The sequence below is a fragment of the Pogona vitticeps genome, chromosome 4 (genome assembly GCF_051106095.1).
Source record: "Pogona vitticeps strain Pit_001003342236 chromosome 4, PviZW2.1, whole genome shotgun sequence".
NCBI lineage: Eukaryota > Metazoa > Chordata > Lepidosauria > Squamata > Agamidae > Pogona > Pogona vitticeps.
The window spans coordinates 172,523,590-172,544,742 of record NC_135786.1 but is presented as its reverse complement, the minus strand read 5'-3'; the positions used below and the strand labels follow the sequence as shown (position 1 = coordinate 172,544,742).

Below are 21,153 nucleotides of genomic sequence, written 5' to 3'. Positions count from 1 at the left end.
CCAATGTGTTCAGTATTTTCTCATGGACCAGTTACAGGACAATCCTACCAATGTTTGCTGAGAAGTAAGTCTTACTGAGTTTAATGGGATACTGTATATCAGTGGTCCCTAACCTTTTCGGGACCACGGACCAGCTGAAGAAGGCAGGGCACCCCTGTGCTCGTGCACACACATGAAGGAGCACTCTCTCTCACACACGCGGGCGCTTGGGCACATGCGCGAAGCGCTGGGTAAGCGAAGCCGTCACCCCCTGTCCACAGCCCGGTGCCCATCTGTGGCCTGAGCTGAACTGGGCCACGAAGACAGACCTCCCTGCCACCCTGCACGCACTCCCCCACAGCTGCTTTGTGCACACACGTGCATGCCAGCGCCCGCCCGCACCCCTTTGCGAGGACACATGGGCAAATGTGTAAAGGGGTGGGGGAGCACTCATGCCAGCACTGCCATGTGCACCCGTGCGCAAAGCAGCTGTGGGGAGGGAGTGCATGCAGGGGGGTGGGAGGTCTGTCTTCGCAGTGTGAAATTGCAATCATATACAAGAGAGGTTGTCAACCCCCGGTCCGTGGCCCGGTGATGGTCCGTGGCCTGAGCTGAACCAGGCTGTGGACCGGGGGTTGACAACCTCTGCTATATAGTGGTGCCTCGCTTGACGATAATCCATTCCAGCAAAATCGCTGTAGAACGAAATCGTCATCAAGCGAAAGTAAAAAAACCATTGAAATGCATTGAAAACCAGTTGAATGCGTTCCCATGGGCAAAATACCTCATTGTGCAGCAAAGATCCTCCATAAGGCAGCCATTTTCCGGTGCCTGTTAAGCGAGGAATCCGTCCTAAACACAGTGGGGAGCCACTTTACACAGCGGGTGGCCATTTTGAGAGCCGCCAATCAGCTGTTTTAAAATAGTCATTTAGCAAAGAATCGGTTCCCGAAGCAGGGAACCAATCGTCGTAAAGCAATTTCCCCCCATTTAAGCATCGTTTTGCCCAAATGGCCAAAGGAAGTCTTTCTAATAATGTGCAACTACTGTTGATCTCATCTTCATTGCACATGTATTAGTGCACAAGCGGATTTCAGCCAATATTTCAAGTAATTTCAGTTGAAAGCATGTGGCACCTGAGCTTAATTGTCTGAACATGCATCTGCTATATATCCAGAAAATTGGTCTTGTAGCATGGTCTACATTGATTTTTTAATTATTTTTAAAGGTTCCCTCCACCCTGCCCCCCAAGGTTCCCAAAGACTTCCCCAAGGCAAAAGGGAGCCCTAGGGAGTCTCAGAACCTAAAACAAGTGAACAGAGAGTTTTTATTTATTCTAAATTAAATGTATCAAGTGCCCAATACAAATTATGCTGGCACACATTTATACCAATAGAATTTCATCCACTCTATTATTTGAGCACATTCCGATGAACTTAGAAATAAATAAATCTGATTTCAAGATATAATATTCTTGCAAAAACCTATCTATCTGGAATATAAAGAACAAAGGGAAAAAAACAGCTATCCCATATCTGAAGCATGAACAAATCCACTACCAACATGTCTTTTTATTTGTTAGATCTTCCCTTGAAGACTCCACTTCCAGCCAAAAATCTGCATTTTACAAATTTATTATGCCACTCTTCATTAACTTACTATGTTCTATAAAACATATGCCACTTCAGAATGACACAGTACTTTCCTAAACACATTTCCTCAAAACCAAAAGTCATTTAAAAAACTACTGAGCAGTAAATGTGATATAGCACCAATGACAAAATGAATATTTCAGCTATTTATGTGTGCTGTGTGCCCTCTACTGGTAGCATACAATTTCTTTCCTAAAACTTATTTCTGCATTTTTCTATGCAGCCAGTTACAAAATTCTTGTACAGCAACTTTTTCTTGATTTCAAAAGAAAAGAATTGTAATGTTCTCTTGTACTTCAGTTGAGCAAGAACTTTACTCTGAAAACTAATTTTGAGAAACTAAACAAGGAAGATCTGATGTCACTGAGCATGACACATGCAGTCCTGAACATCTGGTCTCATTTTTCATTTACTGCACAATGAGCAGTTTAGTATTCTATGTGAATAGACACAATTTTTTTCTGATGGAGTACACAGCAAATGCTAAGACTGCAACAGTAACCACCATACTTGATATTGCAGTTATATAGATGCTGGATCTTACCTTTTTCAAACAGTCCTGTTTCTTAGCATTGTAAATTACACTGAAATAGGCCCATTGATGAGTCACTTCCTCAGTAAGTCCCATTGGCTTAAATGGACCTACTTTAGTTGTCACTGATTTACTAAGACACAATTAGAGTAGGCCCATTTGAATAACTGGAGCTTCTGGAAGAGTTGACTCATCAAATTCCCACTGATTCATGGGCCTGCTGTGGTGTGACTTACTGTACAAAGCAACAAACTCTCAGCCAATATAGGTTAAATGTCAGTGTATAACTTTGAAAATCAAATCAAATAGCAAGAAAGTAAGCAACTTGAACTTATGCACAGCACATACACAATATAAGGTAACAGTACAAAAGCATACTATACCATGCATTGTATATTGTATTGTATCAGTTCTTTGCAGTGCAATGAAAAAGTTCACACACATGCAGTTAACTTGGACATAACTTTACCAGTCTAACCAGATAATCCATATATCTCTTTCCAGATGAACTTCTTCCTTGTGGGTTGCAGGTGAAAGTGAAATACTGATTTAACCAAATTTATTTATTTGATATGATATACACACACACCCCTTTAATGTGAGCATTACTTTAGATGGTTTACAGATTAAATTTTTAACTCCACAAGATCCCACATTACTGTATATTAAACAATATGGCAATTCAGAAGTATAAATCTAAAATTCATACAAAAGGAAAACATAAGAAAAAAATATTAACAGCTTCCAGAGGATGTTATTAAAGGCAGCTTTGTATAATTGTTTTCACAAATTTCCAGGGATGGAGCCTGGTGTATCTCAGTTGGTAGTTGTGATGGACAGGTCAGGGACCACTCCTGTCCATCACAATAGAACCTTGACAGATCACCCAATGGGTGAACAGAAGAGGAGGAACTAAGGGTATTTAAGAGAATGGATGACAGTTAGTGAGCAGTTAGAGAAATGAGTTAGGGTCTGTGTTAGTTTTGGAGTTTGAGTTAGGGATGAGTTAGGGATTGGTGTTAAAGAGAAGAAGTTAGGCAGTAAGGACCAGCCTTGTGTTAGTGAAGAGTAATAGAGAGATAGGGAATGAGAAAAGGAATGAATAAATACCTTGATTGAAATGATTATAAATAAACAAAAATATAAATGTTACCAAAGCACAATCTATTGAATGAATACAATGAGACCATCCATGATTTACTTTACATGGTTTATTTGGGAACAGTTTAATAAACATTGTTTAATTGAATCATACTGATTGAAGAGTTATATTTGATAGAGTGAGGAGAAGTCCTCTGGTGGCAGTGGAAAGAGTTGAAAAATAAGTGTCACGCCTGAAAGTGAACCTGGGTTGTGGAGAGAAACAAACAGGGGAACTGGGTGTGTCACAGTAGTTTATTCCAAAGACTGGGGACCACCACTGAAAAGGCTGGATTCCTTGTTAATGCCTTTTGGCCCCTCTCGGTGTGGCCACTTTTAGAAATATAGATTGAAAAGAGCGGGTGAAATGGGCAGCCGATTTCTGAGAGAAACATTTGAACAAGTATCGAGGTACTAAACTCCTAAGGGCTTTATAGGTCATAACCAGCACCTTGAACTGAGCACAGAGGCTAACAGAAAGCCAATGAAGGTGAGCCAGGACTGGGGATATATGATTGAATTTACTAGTCCCAGAAATCAATCTGGCTGCTGCACTTTGCACTTGCTGAAGTTTCTATACCATTTGCAAGGATAGTCCTACACAGAGGCCATTACAGTAATCTATTTTTATATAACCATTGCATGAACCAGTGCCACTAGGCATTTCTTATCCAGGTAGGGCTACAGCTAGGCAATCAAACAGAGTTGATGAAAGACACTCATGGCCATGGCTGGTATGAGTCTCCGTAGAGCGTGCCAGGTTCAGGAGTACCCTCAAGCTGTGGACCCAATCCTTCAGGGAGATCCAGACCAGATATGTTTATCTCCAAATGCTTTGATGACCCTCCTAACGGTAGGATCTCCATCTTATCTGGATTCAGTTTCAGTTTATTGGCCTTCATCCAATACACTACCAAAGCTAGGCAGTGCTCAAGGACCTGTACAGCATCTCTTGCAGATGAAGCAAAGGAGAGACAGCGCTTGTGTAATCAAACTGCAAATCTCAATTTGACATCTACCAGTGGCTTCATATAGATGTCAGAAAGCATTGGGGAGATAGCCAACACTTGTGGGACCCCACAGCAGAAGTCCAAAGAGGTGGGGACAGCATCCTGAAGCTGTACCATCTGCAATCAGCCATGAAGGAAGGACGAGAAGCAGTGGAGAAGGGAACCCGCAATCCCTAAACTAGTCTTCCCTGAAGGATACTGTTGTCAATGGTATCAACACCTGCAGAAAGATCCAAGAGAACAAACAGGCTTAAATGCCCCCATCTGCCTCCCTTAGGAGATTGTCTTGCAGGGTGACCAATGCTGTTTCAGTACCATTCTTTCAATAATGCCTGCAACTGATCACTCATGGCCATCTCAATTCACTTGCCACAAAAGGATCTGTGGTTGTTTAGATCATTGCCAAATTAGTATTAAATTGGGATGTATTTCCACAAATGCACACAGAGCTAGTCCTTCAGACTGATTATGGCATATTTAACATTTGTTTTTTAATTTGTTTAACACTTGTTTTTAAATTAATTTGAACAATGACACGAGTGGAATTCTTCTGATTTAAGTATCCAGATTAACCTGGTGTCCTTCTAAAACAGCGATGGTGAACCTATGGCATGCATGCCACAGCTGGCATGCACAGCCCTCTCGGTGGGCATGAGAGCCATAAGTTGCTATCAAGAAATAATTACCAATCCTGTGATCCTGGATTTTGGGAAGAACTCTTGGGGAGAGTCAAGATGGCAACGACCACCACAAATACACACACACGCCTGGACATCACGCATGAAAATGCCAGGCTCCAGCCAGCTGTACCTTTAAGGACTGCAGCTAGAGGCAGAGAAGGGAGTGTCCCCAGGGAGTGTCCTGGGCAGGCACTGGACGTTGTGTGACCAGAGGAGTGGGACTCTTTGGGATGGTTGTGGTTTGTTTTGTGTTGCAGTTTGGGCACTCGGGCTCAAAAAGGTTTGCCATCACTAATCTAGAACATATCAATCCAGAACAAGATGGGAGGCAGCGGCGATATGGAGGCGAAGGCTGCCATCGAGAACTTCTCCAGGTGGCTTCATGGCTCATAGCTTCCCTTGGGGAAGGGCAGAGGTTGGCCTCATCCCTTGTAGTGGAGATTGTCTCCTCAGCATTTCTTTGCAAATTTATCCAGCAGTTTTTGAACAGTAAACAAGCCATTGGAAACACATAAGGAACGGATCATCATTACGGGGAGTGCAGCAGCCATGAACTCGAGGGACCACTCACTTATATAACTCAAGGAATTGCTAGAAAAAGTTTGTGCAGATGAAGCCTATACTCTGGCTCCACACCTGATTTGTGAAGTTCCCTGGGTGAAGATGTGAACCAAGACAACCTTTTCTGATGAAGACAGTATGCAGCTATTTTAAGTAAATAAAGATAATTATGTTACAGTTATCTGACAAAATGCCAGTTACCAGAAAGGGCCCCTTCATGTATTTCCTCATCATAAACCTGTAGTTGTATGGGAAGCAGTATTTGCATAAATTCTCCCTTCTGATAATTACCACATATGCAAAAGCAAAGTGGTTTATAACCTATGTTACTCATATTTGTGGGACTCTGTTCCTAATTATCTATGTGTGATCCTATAATACAGGACTTTAAATAAGTCACAGAGACTAACTTTTGGGAAAATGCTTTTCCTTAATGTTGGTTTTATTTTTACATATTGTGATTTAGGCTGTTCTGAATTGTTTAATGGCTGGAAACTGCTACTTTTTTAAAAATCCAGTATAATACAAACGGCTTTAAGACAGCATTTAAGGTGATATATAGACCAGATTATATCATAAACACCATTGGACAGTTCAGATAGACTAAATTAGTATTAAAAACATAGCATCAAAACATTGGGAAAGGGCACTCCCCCTTAAAAAGAGGTTTTGAGACCTGTTAAAAGTTTTGTTATACAAACTTGGTTATTTAGAATGCTGTTTTATTGAACGTTTCGTGTAAACCACCTTATGTAAGCCACCTATGCAAAAAGGTGGTCTATAAATCTCTCAGTAAATGAATTAATGACATTAATTCTCACAATAAGATGAACTAGTTCACACATTTACTTCATTTACCCTCAGAAATGAAATCAACGTTAAAGAAATAAGCATAAGATGTTGCCTTAGGAATTTGTGGACATTAATGCTTGGTGCCTCTATTGGGGAGAACAGGCTATATGTGAGGGTTCAGGTTCAGGGTCCGGTTTTTCTTCAAATAAATTGACAGACTTCCTTGGTTTAGAAATTGGTGTAACGTTTATTGGATTGTTTAACAAATAACCTGTGTCAACAAAGGTATTCAGACCGTCTCCTCCCTCTAACAACTGGTTAGATGGGGCTTCCACTCTTCAACTTTAAAGGGGTTGCACCCCTGAGTGTTCCAGGGTCCCGGCCAGTCCAGTGTAAAGTCTGAGTTCAGTAATTGTCCTGTCTCCCCTTCCAGTAAGGGGACTGTGTCTTTGTCCCAGTCATCTGTCCAGGCCTGGTCTCGTGAGGGGGAATCTTCCGGCCATACTTTTGTCTCTCGCTCTCCCCAATAAGAGGGTTTAGGGGTACTCTCACTTCTCCTCCTTGTATCCGTCTCCTCCTTTCAGACCCTTTAGTTTTTCTACCTTCCCCGTCCAGGGATCTTCCAACCAGATCCACTCCCAACCACCAGGCAGGCTTCCGTCCCCCCCCCCCCCCTTTATATCTGCAAGCCTCACCTCTACCTTTACCTGAGGTCAGGTCACTGTTGAGATTGCTCGTTCATGGGGTCACTGTAAGTCAGAGCTAACTTGATGGCACATAACAACAAAGTAATGCAGGTCCTTGGAATAATATATTCTATGTATTCATGGATGGATGTATCCATGTATGTACTTAAAGTATTTGTATTTCAGACAGTGGTCACTGACCATAATAAAGTTTATATCTATATATTTTTGAGTGTGTGTGTGTGCATTTGTGTCCCACTCAATGTGACATCTTGGGACAAATAAGTCGCACATATTTCCCTGTTTGTTTTTCTGTTCCATTGAATTTTTGAGTTGGAAGGGGCCCAATAATAACTTAGAAAATGCAAAAATAATTGTAGGCTGGCCCTAACTGGGGAAAACTGAAATTTACTTCATGGGGGAAGGAACAGTGGAGTTTTCTGGGGCCAGAAAATACCCAACGGTGCAAGGAACGGACTGCTTTATTTTATTTTAGTTTTTAGTTTAAACTCTGGTCATTGTGTTTGGGTGGAACACACACAGTCCTGCACACACAAAAACCTATTTGGTCATGCCAATTTTTATTAGTGCTACCCTTTCTGAAGGCTTTCCTGAGCATCAATCCCATTGTGCTTAACTGGATTTCTTTCTAGGCAGGAAAGATACCAGGCTGCAAGTAACTGTAAATAATATCTCCTAATTTAGAGACTTAATCACGACAAGTATTTTTACAGGTAAAACTTCAGATACCAATGACTGAACGCTACACCCAGATTTATGATTTTCCCGCTTATTAAACAAGAGGGTCAGGCTGATCATTCAGGGACTGAAAGGGAAGGTGGGGGGGGCATGTGCCTGTTGAACGCCCCACGTCAACTCCCGGAGCGCCTTTTTACACCCACCAGCTTTTCACGCGAGGCCACACTAGCCAAAAATGCCCCTAAGCGCGTGAGAGCGCCCTCAGCCTGAGGGGACGGGTGCCGTTACAACTCTCGTGGCTCCAGTGCGGCTCTTCTAGGAGAAAAAACCAGCTCGCGCCCCAAAAGGAGGCACTGACATACCGTTAAGTCCGTTGCAGCAACAGGGCACTCGCCCCCTGGGCAGGCCCGTTTCCGCTTTTCCCAGCTTCCCGCCTGGTACGACATGACGCACCACGTTCCGAGAGTGACGCACTACGGCAAATCTACGGCACGCCACTTGTGACCAAGATCATCACAAGCGGAGGAGGACGGCTCCCCCCGGGCCGGTGAGTGAAAAACAACTGGGGGCAGTGGCTTCGTTTCGTAGGAAGGTTTGTGCTTAAGAGCGTTAAAGGCGTTTGTTCTTAGAGGGCCTGCCTTCTCCCGGCTTCCAGCAGGCCCTATCTCTTTCCCCAGGGCTTTTTGGGCCTCTGCGCTGCCGTCGTTTTTTTCTTTCTCCTCTCTTGAGGGGGTGGGCGGGACACTGGGAAGCAAGTTTTGGGCCAATCAGTGATGGCTACCGGAATCTGGCTCTTACAAATCGTTTCCTGAATGGTTGGGCGTAGAAGTTGGGACGATTGTGATTGGCTAACGCCACAATACATCACACTCCCTTATTAAAAGAGGGGAGATGAGGTGGGCAAAGTGCGCATGCGGAAGCCAACTGAAGTCGTTGGCTTCTTCTGTCAGTAGTGTGCATGCGTCCTGTCTGACAGCTCTCTCCCTCTCTCCTTTTATTTTTTTACTGCGGAGGGTATGCGTGTTCAACACGTATTCTTCAATACTCATGGTTGCGCTTGCGCAGCGGCCGGTTTGTTCCGCTCGTGTTAGAACTGCTTTACGTTGAAACTTGGTGCCAGTTGAACTGAAGAGTGCGCATGCGTTCTGCAATTGACAGACTTCCAAAGAAATAAACGGAATTTTCGGGGAATTTGTTTCTGTGACGTTCTCTACTTTCACAGTGAAGGGTATCTTTTGGGTTGCTTGTGTCTCTCTTCCATATTTATTCATATTTCCCCGCAAGTAACCCAGTAGCTAGTTACTATTGGAAGACATAGGATTAAAAAAAAAATCAGAAGAAGCCCTGCTGGTAAATTAAGAGAAAAAATTGTTAGTCAGCACTTGCTGGAAAAGTATAAAGCTCTTACCGATCTCTATCTCCACCTTTAATAGAAAAGACGTTTGTGGGTCACAAGTAGTGAGAAACATATTAACAAAGCATCTGAGGAATTTTGCATAACACATGGCAAAAGTCCAGACAAATGGGATATCGCCTGGTGATTGAAGGATGTGTGATCTCCAAAATGCAAAATTCTTTGTATTTGAAGTACAGTGGTGCCTCGCTTAGCGATTGCCTTGTTTAATGATGTATTCGCTTAGCGATGAAGTTTTTGGAGTGATCTTGTGTTTAGCGATGTTTCCAATGGGGAAATTTCACATAGCGATTTTCGGGACCTTGCTTCACTTAGCGATGACAGTTTAGGTCCCCTGTTTCGCTTAGCGATGTCGGTTTTTGCTATTTTAAGTGTGTCTTAAAATGTTCAAAAACTTTAAAATGTTTGGACTCGTTAGTGCACCCTGTAAAACCTTTGCAAACTTACAGTGCAAACTTACATTGAACCTACAGTTCAATGCATTCCAATGGAGGGGGGGGAAATTCACCAAAAATTAACAAAGACTCAGAACAAAGCCAAATTAAGTTTGCAAAGGTTTTACAGGGTGCCCTAACGATTCCAAACATTTTAAACAGTTTTTGAACATTTTAAGACACTTTAAAAATAGCAAAAACGGACCTGTCAAAGCCATTGAAATGCATTGAAACCTATTCAATGCATTCCAATGGGGGAACCGCGTTTCGCTTAGTGATGGTTCCTATGGCGATTTTCACTTAAGGATGGTAATCCGTTCCCATTGGAACGGATTATCCGGTTTTCAATGCATTCCTATGGGAAATGGTGTTTTGCTTAGCGATGTTTTCCCATAGCAATGTTTTTTGGAACCAATTAACATCGTTAAGCGAGGCACCACTGTAATGCAAGGAAGCTTGGGTAAAAAGCAGTCTTCCTCTGGTAGTAAATTTCTCCTTGAACAGCTAAATTAATTGGCTGCCATCCTTTTGGGGTTTTGAGAACTTGCTGCAACTAATTGATGAGGTTCTGGGGTGTATGGAAAAAACCTCATTAGTTGATTTGATGAAGTTAATGCACACCTGTATAAACACCAGTAGGATTCTGGCCAAACTGGTTGTCATGTATTTATAAACTACTCCTGTCAGAGTGCTACTCCTGTCATCTGAAGATGCTGGCCACAGAGACTGGTGAAACGTTAGGAAGAACAACCTTTAGAACACGGCCAAAGAACCTGAAAAACCCACAACTATTTATAAACTGCCTATTAATATCAGCTGTGTCTCTACAGGGAGGATGTTTAAAATCATACCTGTACAATAAGCTACATATGCATTTTTTGACATGAAAACCTGTTATCCATAAAGCCCCCACCTTGTTGGGTTTTGATCAGTTTCTCTCAGACACTTCAGATTAAAACATTCTGTACATAGGAAAAACATTCAAACCCATAGTTGGGTAAATACACTTATTACAATTAAATACATTTCACAAAATAATAAACTCTGCGTTCATCATAACTTTATATCAGGCTGGATCGTACCAAGACACAATGGTAGTAAAAAGGAAAAACAAAACCAATTTATTGCATGAACTCAATCTCTGATTTTGCTTATTTGTGTTGCTGATCTTGTGAGCCAAACACAAATTTAAAACTTTAGAATGCAATATTGTTCATGAAAAATGTGGGAATCATATGGTGTCATGAAAAATAGGGGGAAATACCTTCTTCATGTAGCCAGTGTTTCTGCCCCTAGACATGTTGGAATATATAATGCAACCCAAAATTTATAAATATGCATATACAAGAATTGAGTTTTGCAATTTACATAGTGGAACATATGTAACCAGTTAGATTCTGTTTCATGTTAGCTCGTCGTTGTTTAGTTGTTTAGTCGTGTCCGACTCTTCGTTACCCCATGGACCAGAGCACGCCAATGGGTGTTAATTGGGTTAACTGCCACATAGATAGAAAAAGAAGTGATCATTATTATTCTGTTGTTGTTGTTTAGTCATTAAGTTGTGTCTTAATGACCCCATGGACCAGAGCATGCCAGGCCCTCCTGTCTTCCACTGCCTCCCAGAGTTGGGTCAAATTCATCTTGGTAGCTTTGATGACACTGTCCACCCATCTCGTACCATGTCGTCTACTTCTCTTGCCTTCACACTTTCCGAACATCAGGGTCTTTTCCAGGGAATCTTCTCTTCTCATGAGATGGCCAAAGTACTGGAGCCTCAGCTTCAGGATCTGTCCTTCCAGTGAGCACTCAGGCTTGATTTCCTTCAAAATGGATAGGTTTGTTCTCTTTGCAGTCCAGGGGACTCTCCAGAGTCTCCTCCAGCACCACAATTCAAAAGCATTAATTCTTCAGCCTTCTTTATGGCCCAGCTCTCACTTCCTTACATCGCTACTGGAAAAACCATAACGTTCACTATGCTGACCTTTGTCGGCAAGGTGATGTCTCTGCTTTTTAAGATGCTGTCTAGGTTTGTCATCACTTTCCTCCCAAGAAGCAGGCGTCTTTTAATTTTGTGGCTGCTGTTCACCATCTGCAGTGATCATGGAGCCCAAGAAAGTAAAATCTGTCACTGCCTCCATATCTTCCCCTTCTATTTCCCAGGAGGTGATGGGACCAGTGGCCATGAGTTTTTTTATTTTGAGCTTCAGACTGTTTTTTGCACTCTCCTCTTTCACCCTCATTAAGATGTTCTTTCATTCCTCCTCACTTTCTGCCATCAGAGTGGTATCATCTGCATATCTGAGGTTGTTGGTATTTCTTCTGGCAATCTTAATTCCGTCTTGGGATTCATCCAGTCCTGCCTTTCGCATGATGTATTCTGCATATGTCAAATAAGCAGGGAGACAATATACAGCCTTGTCGTACTCCTTTCCCAATTTTGAACCAATCAGTTGTTCCATATCCAGTTCTAAATGTTGCTTCCTGTCCCACATATAGGTTTCTCAGAAAATAGATAAGGTGGTCAAGCACTCCCATTTCTTTAAGAACTTGTCATAGTTTGTTGTGGTCCACACAGTCAAAGGCTTTTGCGTAGTCAATGAAGCAGAAGTAGATGTTTTTCTGGAACTCTCTGGCTTTCTCCATAGTCCAGTGCATGTTAGCAATTTTGTCTCTAGTTCCTCTGCCCCTTCGAAATCCAGCTTGTACTGTATCTGGGAGTTCTCGGTCCACATACTGCTGAAGTTTACTTTGTAGGATTTTAAGCATAACCTTGCTAGCATGTGAAATGAGTGCAATTGTACAGTAGTTGGAGCATTCTTTGGCATTGCGCTTCTTTGGGACTGGGATGTAGACTGATATTTTCCAATCCTCTGGCCACTGCTGAGTTTTCCAAATTTGCTGGCATATTGAGTGTAGCACCTTAACAGTGTCATCTTTTAATATTTTAAATAGTTCAACTGGAATGCCATCACCACCACTAACCTTGTTGTTAGACAAGCTTTCTAAGGCCCACTTGACTTCACTCTCCAGGATGTCTGGCTCAAGGTCAGCAACTACATTGTCTGGGTTGTCCGGAATATCCAAATCTTTCTGATATAATTCCTCTGTGTATTCTTGCCACCTCTTCTTGATGTCTTCTGCTTCTGTTAGGTTCCTATCATTTTTGTCCTTTATCATGTCCATCTTTGCAGAAAAGGTTCCTTTAATATCTCCAATTTTCTTGAACAGATCTCTGGTTTTTCCCTTTCTATTATTTTCTTCTATTTCTTTGCACTGTTCGTTTAAGAAGGCCCTCTTGTCTCTCCTTGCTATTCTTTGGAGGTCTGCATTCAATTTGCTGTAACTTTCCTTATCTCCCTTGCAATTTGTTTCCCTTCTCTTCTCTGCTATTTGTAAGGCCTCGTTGGACAGCCACTTTGCTTTCTTGCATTTCCTTTTCTTTGGAATGGTTTTTGTTGCTGCCTCCTTTACAATGTTACGAACCCCCATCCATAGTTCTTTTGTTGACTGTGAGGGCTAATCCATTTCTTCTACAGCATTCCTGCCCACAGTAGTAGATGTGATAATTGTTTGAATTGAATTCACCCATTCCCGTCCATGTTTATTCTTGCCATCTCCTGTTTGACCACAACCAGTTTACCAAGGTTCATAGATTATATTCTGTTGTGTTTTGGATGTAAGAGTTATGCCTTTTCAGCAAAGGTTCCAGCAGAAAGAAGCACAAGAAGCAAAGCAAGTCTTCTTCAGAGGCACTTTACTTTAGACAAAATATAGAAAATAGCAGCAGACGTGCACTCCTACACACCCATTCTAACCCACACCCACTGTGCTGGTGTTTTTCCTTATATACAGGACCGAGACGCCTATTTACATAATCTCTGATGAGCTGCAGCTGTAGTGAGCTACAGCTGCCTTCCAAGAATGGCTTCCAGAAGCTCAGGGAACAAATGCAGGTTTGACCAGACCACAACATATTCCAGGTTCCTATGCGCTATTTTTCTTTGCAATATCGGATTTGCTTTCACTTCCAGGCACATCCACAGCTGAGCGTCCTTTCGGCTTTGGCCCAACTACTTCATTAGCTCTGGAGCTACTTGATCTTGTCCTCCGCTCTTCCTCAGTAGCATATTGAATGCCTTCCGACCTGAGGGGCTCATCTTCAAGCGTCATATCTTTTAGCCTTTTGTTTCTGCCCTTGGAGTTTTCTTGGCAAAGATACTGGAGTGGCTTGCCAGTTCCTGCTCCAGGTGGATCGCGTTTAGTCAGAACTCTCCACTATGGCCTGTTCATCCTGGGTGTCGCTGCATGGCATAGCCCATAGTTTCTCTGAATTACTCAAGCCCCTTCGGCACGACAAGACAGCAATTCATGCAGGGGCTTTATTCTGTTAGAAGTAGTCTATTATTTGTCTGTTAGGAGTCTGCTTGTATAGTCAGTCTGACAACTTGGCTGTTACTATGTTTATTAAGAATAGGTCACAAGTATGTATCAAGTACAAATACAGTGGTGCCTCGCATAGCGAGGTTAATCCGTTCTGGATTAACCTTTGCTATAGCGAAACATCGCTGAACGGGACAGGGAAAGCCATTGGAACGCATTAAACATCGTTTAATGCGTTCCAAAAGGCTCCTTTACTCACCGTTCAGCGAGGTTTCCTATGGCTGGCAGCCATTTTCGCGCCCTTGTTAAGCGAGGGGAGGGCGCGAAAACGCTGCGCGCGGCCATTACGGAGCTTCCGGTGGCCATTTTGTCCGCCGAACAGCTGATCGTCGGGGCTTCGTTTTGCGAAACGCTTACCGATCTTCGTAAAGCGATTTTTGGCCATAGGGCCCATCGGTAAGCGATCGCATTAGCGATCCAAAAAAACGGATCACTATGCGATTTCGTCGTTATATGGTGCGCTCGTTAAGCGAGGCACCACTGTATTTGAAAGCATTTTTAGTTTATTCTACACATATATTATATAGTAAATATTCTTAAACTCTTACCAAGTCTATGTGAACATTTTTTCAGTTGCTGGCACACACACAGGAAAATACTGTTCATAATCTGTGTTTTCTCTTTCTGTCTACTAAGCCTGAACCACAGTGTGTAAATTCTCAGTACATTTAACAAGACATAGTTGTGTAACCACATACCTTGTGTAGTCTAGTTCCCAATTTGTTTTTGTAAAAACACACTGATTCTGTGATATATCTGTGATACACTTAAGACTCAAACTGCAGTATATTCTAGAGGTTTGAATGTTTGGCTCTCACTTTGGGTACTTGGGATCTCTGGATGTTACAATTACTCCTGACTGATATTTGAAATAATTTTGCAAAGTGCTTTGGGCAAGGCAAAACAGAACTGAAATTACACTCAATACTTTCAAGGCGTTGTTGTTTAATGGTACTGTGTTAGCGTTAGTTCTTTTATCACTAAAATAAAGTTTGTGTAACTTGTGAAGCCTAACTGATGTAATGCTGGGGCATTTCTCTGTTGTGCAGGCAAGCTCACAACCAGGTACATGGCCTAGACGTGCTCCCACACCTTGTTTCCAGCTGTAAGTGGCTATGGCAAGTTATGCAAACTTTACGTGCTAATTCTAATATTATTACATTAATAAGTAGAAGGATTCTGCCTTGAGATGAAAACAGAACCCTTTCTAAAATATGCGGAGAGGGATACTTTATATCAGTGATTTCCAAACTTTGAGCAGGGGTTTGGACTTATAGGCCCCTTCCAACTCAATTATTTGGCATCATGATTCTCCTTTTTTTGAGAATCCATACATCTCCCCTCTTTCTTACTGTCACCCAACCCCCCCTTCTGACAAAAATCCAAGTCATAATCCATTTACAGTAATGAAAATATTTTGAACTGTACAAAACAGTTTTTCTTGAGAAATCTTAAATTTTACTGAAGATAACTGCTTTAAGATGATATTCTTTTCTTTAAGGAAATGTCACAGTCTCATAATCCTATTGCAATTTCTTCATACCTCTGGTGGGCACACTCCCCCGTTGGGGAACCCAAATTTTATACTGTGGAATAATGGAATAGTTAGGCTTTCATGTGAAGCACCTGGAAACTGGCTGTCACACCCTTTTCTCTCACTTTTGACTTTCCAGTTTGTAAATATTGGTCCGGCTGATGGTAATTTTTTTAAAATCAGGGATTAAAAACAGGATCCCATTTTAAATTTGAAAGTGTGACTTTTGTACCACATCTTTATATAGGTTGTATGTATTGTATCCTTGCACACATTACCAACTTCCAAAGACAAAAGAAAAGCTGTATTAGACAGGATGAAATTCTGTTCTATTACTAAAGAAAAAAACAAAGTTCTGAAATCCAAGTTTCTATGGACATTCTCGATATGCAACTGGTACATATTCATCTGTGAGTCATTATGTGAATAGCTTGATATTAAATTTTGCTGTTTATCAATACATCTTAGTTTCTATCAAGATAATTTACTGGAATGATCTATGAAGGGGGTCCCCAACCCCTGGTCCGTGGCCTGTGCTGGTCAGTGGCCTGGGCCGGACCAAGCTTCGGAGACAGACCTCCCACCCCCCCGCATGCTCTCCCGCCCACCACACAGCCTCTTTGTGCATGTGTGTGAGTGTGCGCATGAGTAAGCACCCCCCACCCCTTTGCGAATGCACGTGAGTGCTTCCTGAGCACCCCCACCCTTTATGTATGTATACACATGAATGTGCCCACGCTCCTTTGTGCGAGCTCGTGAGCACGGGGGTGTGCCCCGCCTTCCCCAACCGGTCTGTGGAGTTAAAAAGGTTGGGAACCACTGATCTATGAGACTCGTGAAGGGAGTTTTCAACATTCAGGTCATTAAATTGAAACTAGTGTGCCAGCTGTGCCTGTTCCTAGAGAGGTCTGATTTGGCCACAGTGATACTTGCCTTAGTTCCATCCCAGCTGGATTACTATAAAGTGCTCTGGAATATGTTTGGAAGCTTCAGCAACTCCGAAATGTGGCAGCCAGATTCCTAACAGGGGCTAGTTACAGGGATCCAATAAATCCTCTTTCAAAGCTATTCCACTGACTGCTGATCCCTTATATTGGGCCCAAGCTATCTCAAGGATTGTATCTCTATTTATGACCTTGCCTGGGAGTTAAGATCATCAGGATATGTCTTTCTCTCAGTTCCACCACCTTCATTGGTACTGATGTGTTTGGTGGGCACACAGGAGAGGACCTTCTCTGTTGCTGTCCCCAGATGTTGGAACTCCCTTCCAGAGGAGGCTAGGCTCGCCCCATCTTTGCTATCCTTCCGCAAATAGGCAAAGGCCTTTCTCTTCAAGTAAACTTTCCTTTAATAACTGGCTGCCTGAGTGGGGTTCTTAAATAGATTGTTGGGCCTAACTGCTTTGAATGTGTTTTGATGTTTCTTCTGTTAATCTTTTAGTGTGATATTTGTTTGACCTTTTTTTTTTTTTTAGTATTAGTGTACTTATTTTCAGCTTTAAGTATTGTCTTTTAATGATGTAAGCTGCTCTGGCTCCTACTCAAAGTCTTATTCAAGGAAAAAGGCAGGGTAAAAGATTTTAAATCAATCAATCAATCAATCAATCAATCAAATAAATAAATTAGAGCTATTGTAGTAAAGTGCTGCAATGTATGATCTCAGCAAAGAAGTAGACCATTGTTAACTCTAAACATATAAATGGACTCAGATCTTACATAAATCATGTTGCTCTAGATGTGCAACATGATTAAATGTGTGAAGTTCCCCATACAAGATTTTTATGGGAAATAGAAATATAAGAAGCATTTCAGTCATCCTAGTCCAACTGCAAACAAGGTGATTTGGGCTTTAATTTGCCTGTAATTGAATGAATCAATTTAAAGGTTACAATTCAATCCAGACTCAAAGATATGCTGCCGTAGTGGGTCTGGAGTATGCAGGAGTCTCTCATGCTGGTTGATATCAGATTTGCCAGCACAGTTGGATCGGCCAGCACACCTGCTGTGTTGGCTGAGATCAGTAGTAGAAGAGCCAAAGGGGGGGGGGGGAGGAATGGTGTGTGCGTGTGGAGAAAGGAGGAACTGAGTTATGTCAGGTCCAAACACCCCTCAGATCATATTGACAATCACTATTCTGGCACAATGTTGAGTCATGGTCTGGGCAATCTTAAGCAATTTCCAATATGCCTAGGCTGGGAGAGGTTTGGATTCATCACTGGCTCAACTGGCTTAATGTCAGCTCAGCCTGCCCTCAGCCATCTGGCTTAGTTAGGATTGTGACCTTAATTGCGTATGGTGAGACTCTGCATATTACAAAATATGAGGTAGGCGTTCCAGGCCTTGTAGTGGAATAGAAGAGCATTCTTATGCTTCTTGGGCAAACTGTGTTATTATGTTTAAGAAGTCAATTTACTGACATGTTTGTATTTATCATATCTATACGTGTGCTTATACCTGCTTATGTATACAATTTTAAAAATATAGATAGGTAATGAAAGATTGTCTTGTCATCTACTAAAACATTATCTTGAAACATTTGTATCTTATATAAGGGTTTCAAGATCCAGTCACCTTAATATGCTATTATTAATTATTATTTTTAGTTATTTAAAGCTAGACATTCTAATATACAGTATATACAATGAATTGTATGTGATCATGAGATTAAAAATCTTGATATTAGCTCTGCCAATATTTGCTTGTCTTGTGCAGTTGATTGTATTTCTCTCAGTCTCTTATCTGAATGAGTGAGAAATATTTCAGATCCCCAAATACCTTAGCTATTAGCTTTCTCTTTGGTTGTTGTGGGTTTTTCAGGCTCTTTGGCCGTGTTCTGAAGGTTGTTCTTCCTAACATTTCACCAATCTCTGGCCGGCTTCTTCAGAGGACAGCACTGTGCTCATTAGGATTTGGGGTCAAAGAGTGATCAGTGGTGTCATCTGTTTAACCTTAGTGATTTTGGGTGCCCAAAATCAGCTAGAATAACAATAAGGGCATGTCTGACAAGATGGACAGTACCTTCCTTTTGTAGGGAGTAAACTTATTTTGAATATTGTTCCAGGGCTGCACCTTAATGGTTCCATCATCCAGATAGTGATTCTCTCTGGCTGTCATACTTGGAGAAACAAGATGGAAACCAAATGCAGTTACAATGCAGTTACAAAGCCCTCAGTAGACTTTTGCATGTATCACTTAAAGCTCTAGCATACTTCTGGGTGTGTGAGAGCATAAAGAGTGGGACTACAGCCCTTTTAGTCCTGTACATGAGCAGGCAAATGCCTGAATAGAACTTCTCTCTTGTCTCACAGTTCCTTTTGCTGGCTGTTCCTTTATGAATGCTTCTAGGGTTGAGAGCAGGGCAATATCAGTGGAAGTACCCAAACTTTGAGGACAACCCCCTCTTTTTCTCAGGGAATAACTTTGAAAAGTATGAACCTGTGTGCATCTTGTTTTAACATGATTATCCTGATTAATGTCTAAATTTTCCATATTAGCACAATACCCTATTTCAATAACGCACACAGCAGTCAGAGAAGTATATGTAGATGCTGACTTCAAGATCTTTTAGGTTTCTGTGTTTTTCTCTGATTTTTTACAACTGGGGCAATCCTCATATTAACTTTCCCCCTGTTCTGCTCACATTTTAAACTGTAAATTATTTGCAAGTTGGTGGTTTGAAGCTGATAAGCTAATGAACACTTTTCCATAATCACGTTAAATGTCATTGCTTTGACTATATATCTGAGATTCTAATGAATACTATCCTAGTTGTTCTTATCTTAGAATTTGAGTTGTCCATTTTGCAACTTCTCCTAAAGAGCAAAAGGGCAATTTGGCTATCCAGACTGAATGAAAAGCATGGTGTTTTAATCAGGTTAGAGTAGATAACAGGTTTATGATAGTATTCGGAAAATGCAGCACATATGGAAATGAGAAGGCCTTCATTTTCTCTGAAAGAATAGGCACCTAAATTATCTAGATCAATTTCAGTCTGATTTTCTCCCAAGTCTGGGACTGAGATAGCTGTGGCTTTCCTGATGGATGACTTATTTTATAAGATGGCGATAGAACCTGTTGGTTCTGTCAGTGGCCTTCAGTACAGTATTGCCAAGTACTGTATATTCTTCTGAATCATCTTTTCAGGATGGAATGTGAAGATTCTATTTGATAGTAGCTCTAGTTGTTTTTGGTAGGGAAGTCTAGAAAGTGGTGCTCTGGATTTGTTGAGTTACAAATCTCTACTTAAAGTTGTGGTTGTTACTTTTCAAAGTCATATAATGCTTTGAACCATTGATTTTTTAAAGGACTGCCTTCTGACACACGAGCAATTGTCTATGTGAAGGAGGAGTGTGCGAGAGTGAGCCGTCCATGGTGATAGAGGCTATAGAAGAATGAGAAGATAAGGAAATTGAGGAAGAGATGGTGGCTAAAGAAGTGACAGTTACAAAGGAGGTTCGGGAAATTGAATTAGAGGAGAAGGCGGGAAATGTAGAGATTTGTCTGGTAGAGGAAGACGCAAGAGGGAGGGAGGCAGAGCAAGAGGTGACAGTGTGGGAGGAGGATATAAGTGAGGAAGGGGTGCATTGGTTCAGTTTGGTTCTGGAGGAGTACGAGAGAAAGAGAGAGGAGGCACGGAGGAGGGAGGTGGAATATGTGAAGACTCAAGGACTGCTGAGGGATTTCCCCAATCTAAAGGTGGCAGGACTGTTGGTGAAGGGAGAAAAGCCAGCACAGTACCTGACCCAAGAGTGGACCGTGATCTTGGCACCACGCGAGTTAGAACTACAGAGGGAGACTGAGATAGCCCACAACCATTTCTATGACAAGCCGGACGAGCGAGGCTGGGTGAGGCATTCATGTTGTGGGCCGATTTGCGCCCTAAGGAGTACTCCTCCCCGAAGACCAACGTACCGGGAATGGCATGGGCGAATTCCCCATTGAGTCCATGGGGAATATAGGAAGACTTTTGGTTCATCTAGTTATGGCCTGTTGCCAGAATTGAGAGTCTTTGATGTTATGGAAGTGAGAGCTGGACCATAAAGAAAGCAGACCGCAGAAGAATTGATGCCTTTGAATTGTGGTGCTGGAGGAGGCGCTTGAGAGTCCCCTGGACTGCAAGGAGAACAAATCTATCGAGTCTAAAGGAAATCAACCCTGAGTGCTCACTGGAAGGACAGATCCTGAAGCTGAGGCTCCAGTACTTTGGCCATCTCGTGAGAAGAGAAGACTCCCTGGAAAAGACCTTAATGTTGGGAAAGTGTGAAGGCAAGAGGAGAAGGGGACGACAGAGGATGAGATGGCTGGACAGTGTCTGCGAAGCAACCAATATGAAATTGACACAACTATGGGAACTCTCAAGACGGAAGGATGCCTACATAGACATCTTCAGTCAGTTTATGGATGGTAAATTCTAATGTGTGGTGGTCAGGGATGCAAATTCAAGGGAGTTCTCTCAGACTGCTTTATGTGTGGTTATTTTTACTTGTGTAGATGATTGTAAAGGCAAGATTACTAGAAGGTGTGCACAGTGGCATGCTTTTTGCTGTAAATGGAATAAAGAATAGATAGGAATTTTGATATATAAGGAATATGTATAGCATT

The 21,153-nt window shown here is 42.0% G+C and overlaps 1 protein-coding gene across 1 annotated transcript in view; it reads left to right on the top strand.

The window, feature by feature from the left end:
- The first annotated feature begins 8,173 nt into the window (after positions 1-8,173).
- Positions 8,174-21,153, top strand: part of ZNF407 (zinc finger protein 407) — a 442,451-nt gene continuing 429,471 nt past the window's right edge. Inside the window, exon 1 of the mRNA XM_020801805.3 lies at positions 8,174-8,278. The gene's annotated coding sequence lies outside the window, so the exon portion shown is untranslated. The remainder of the gene's footprint in view (positions 8,279-21,153) is intronic.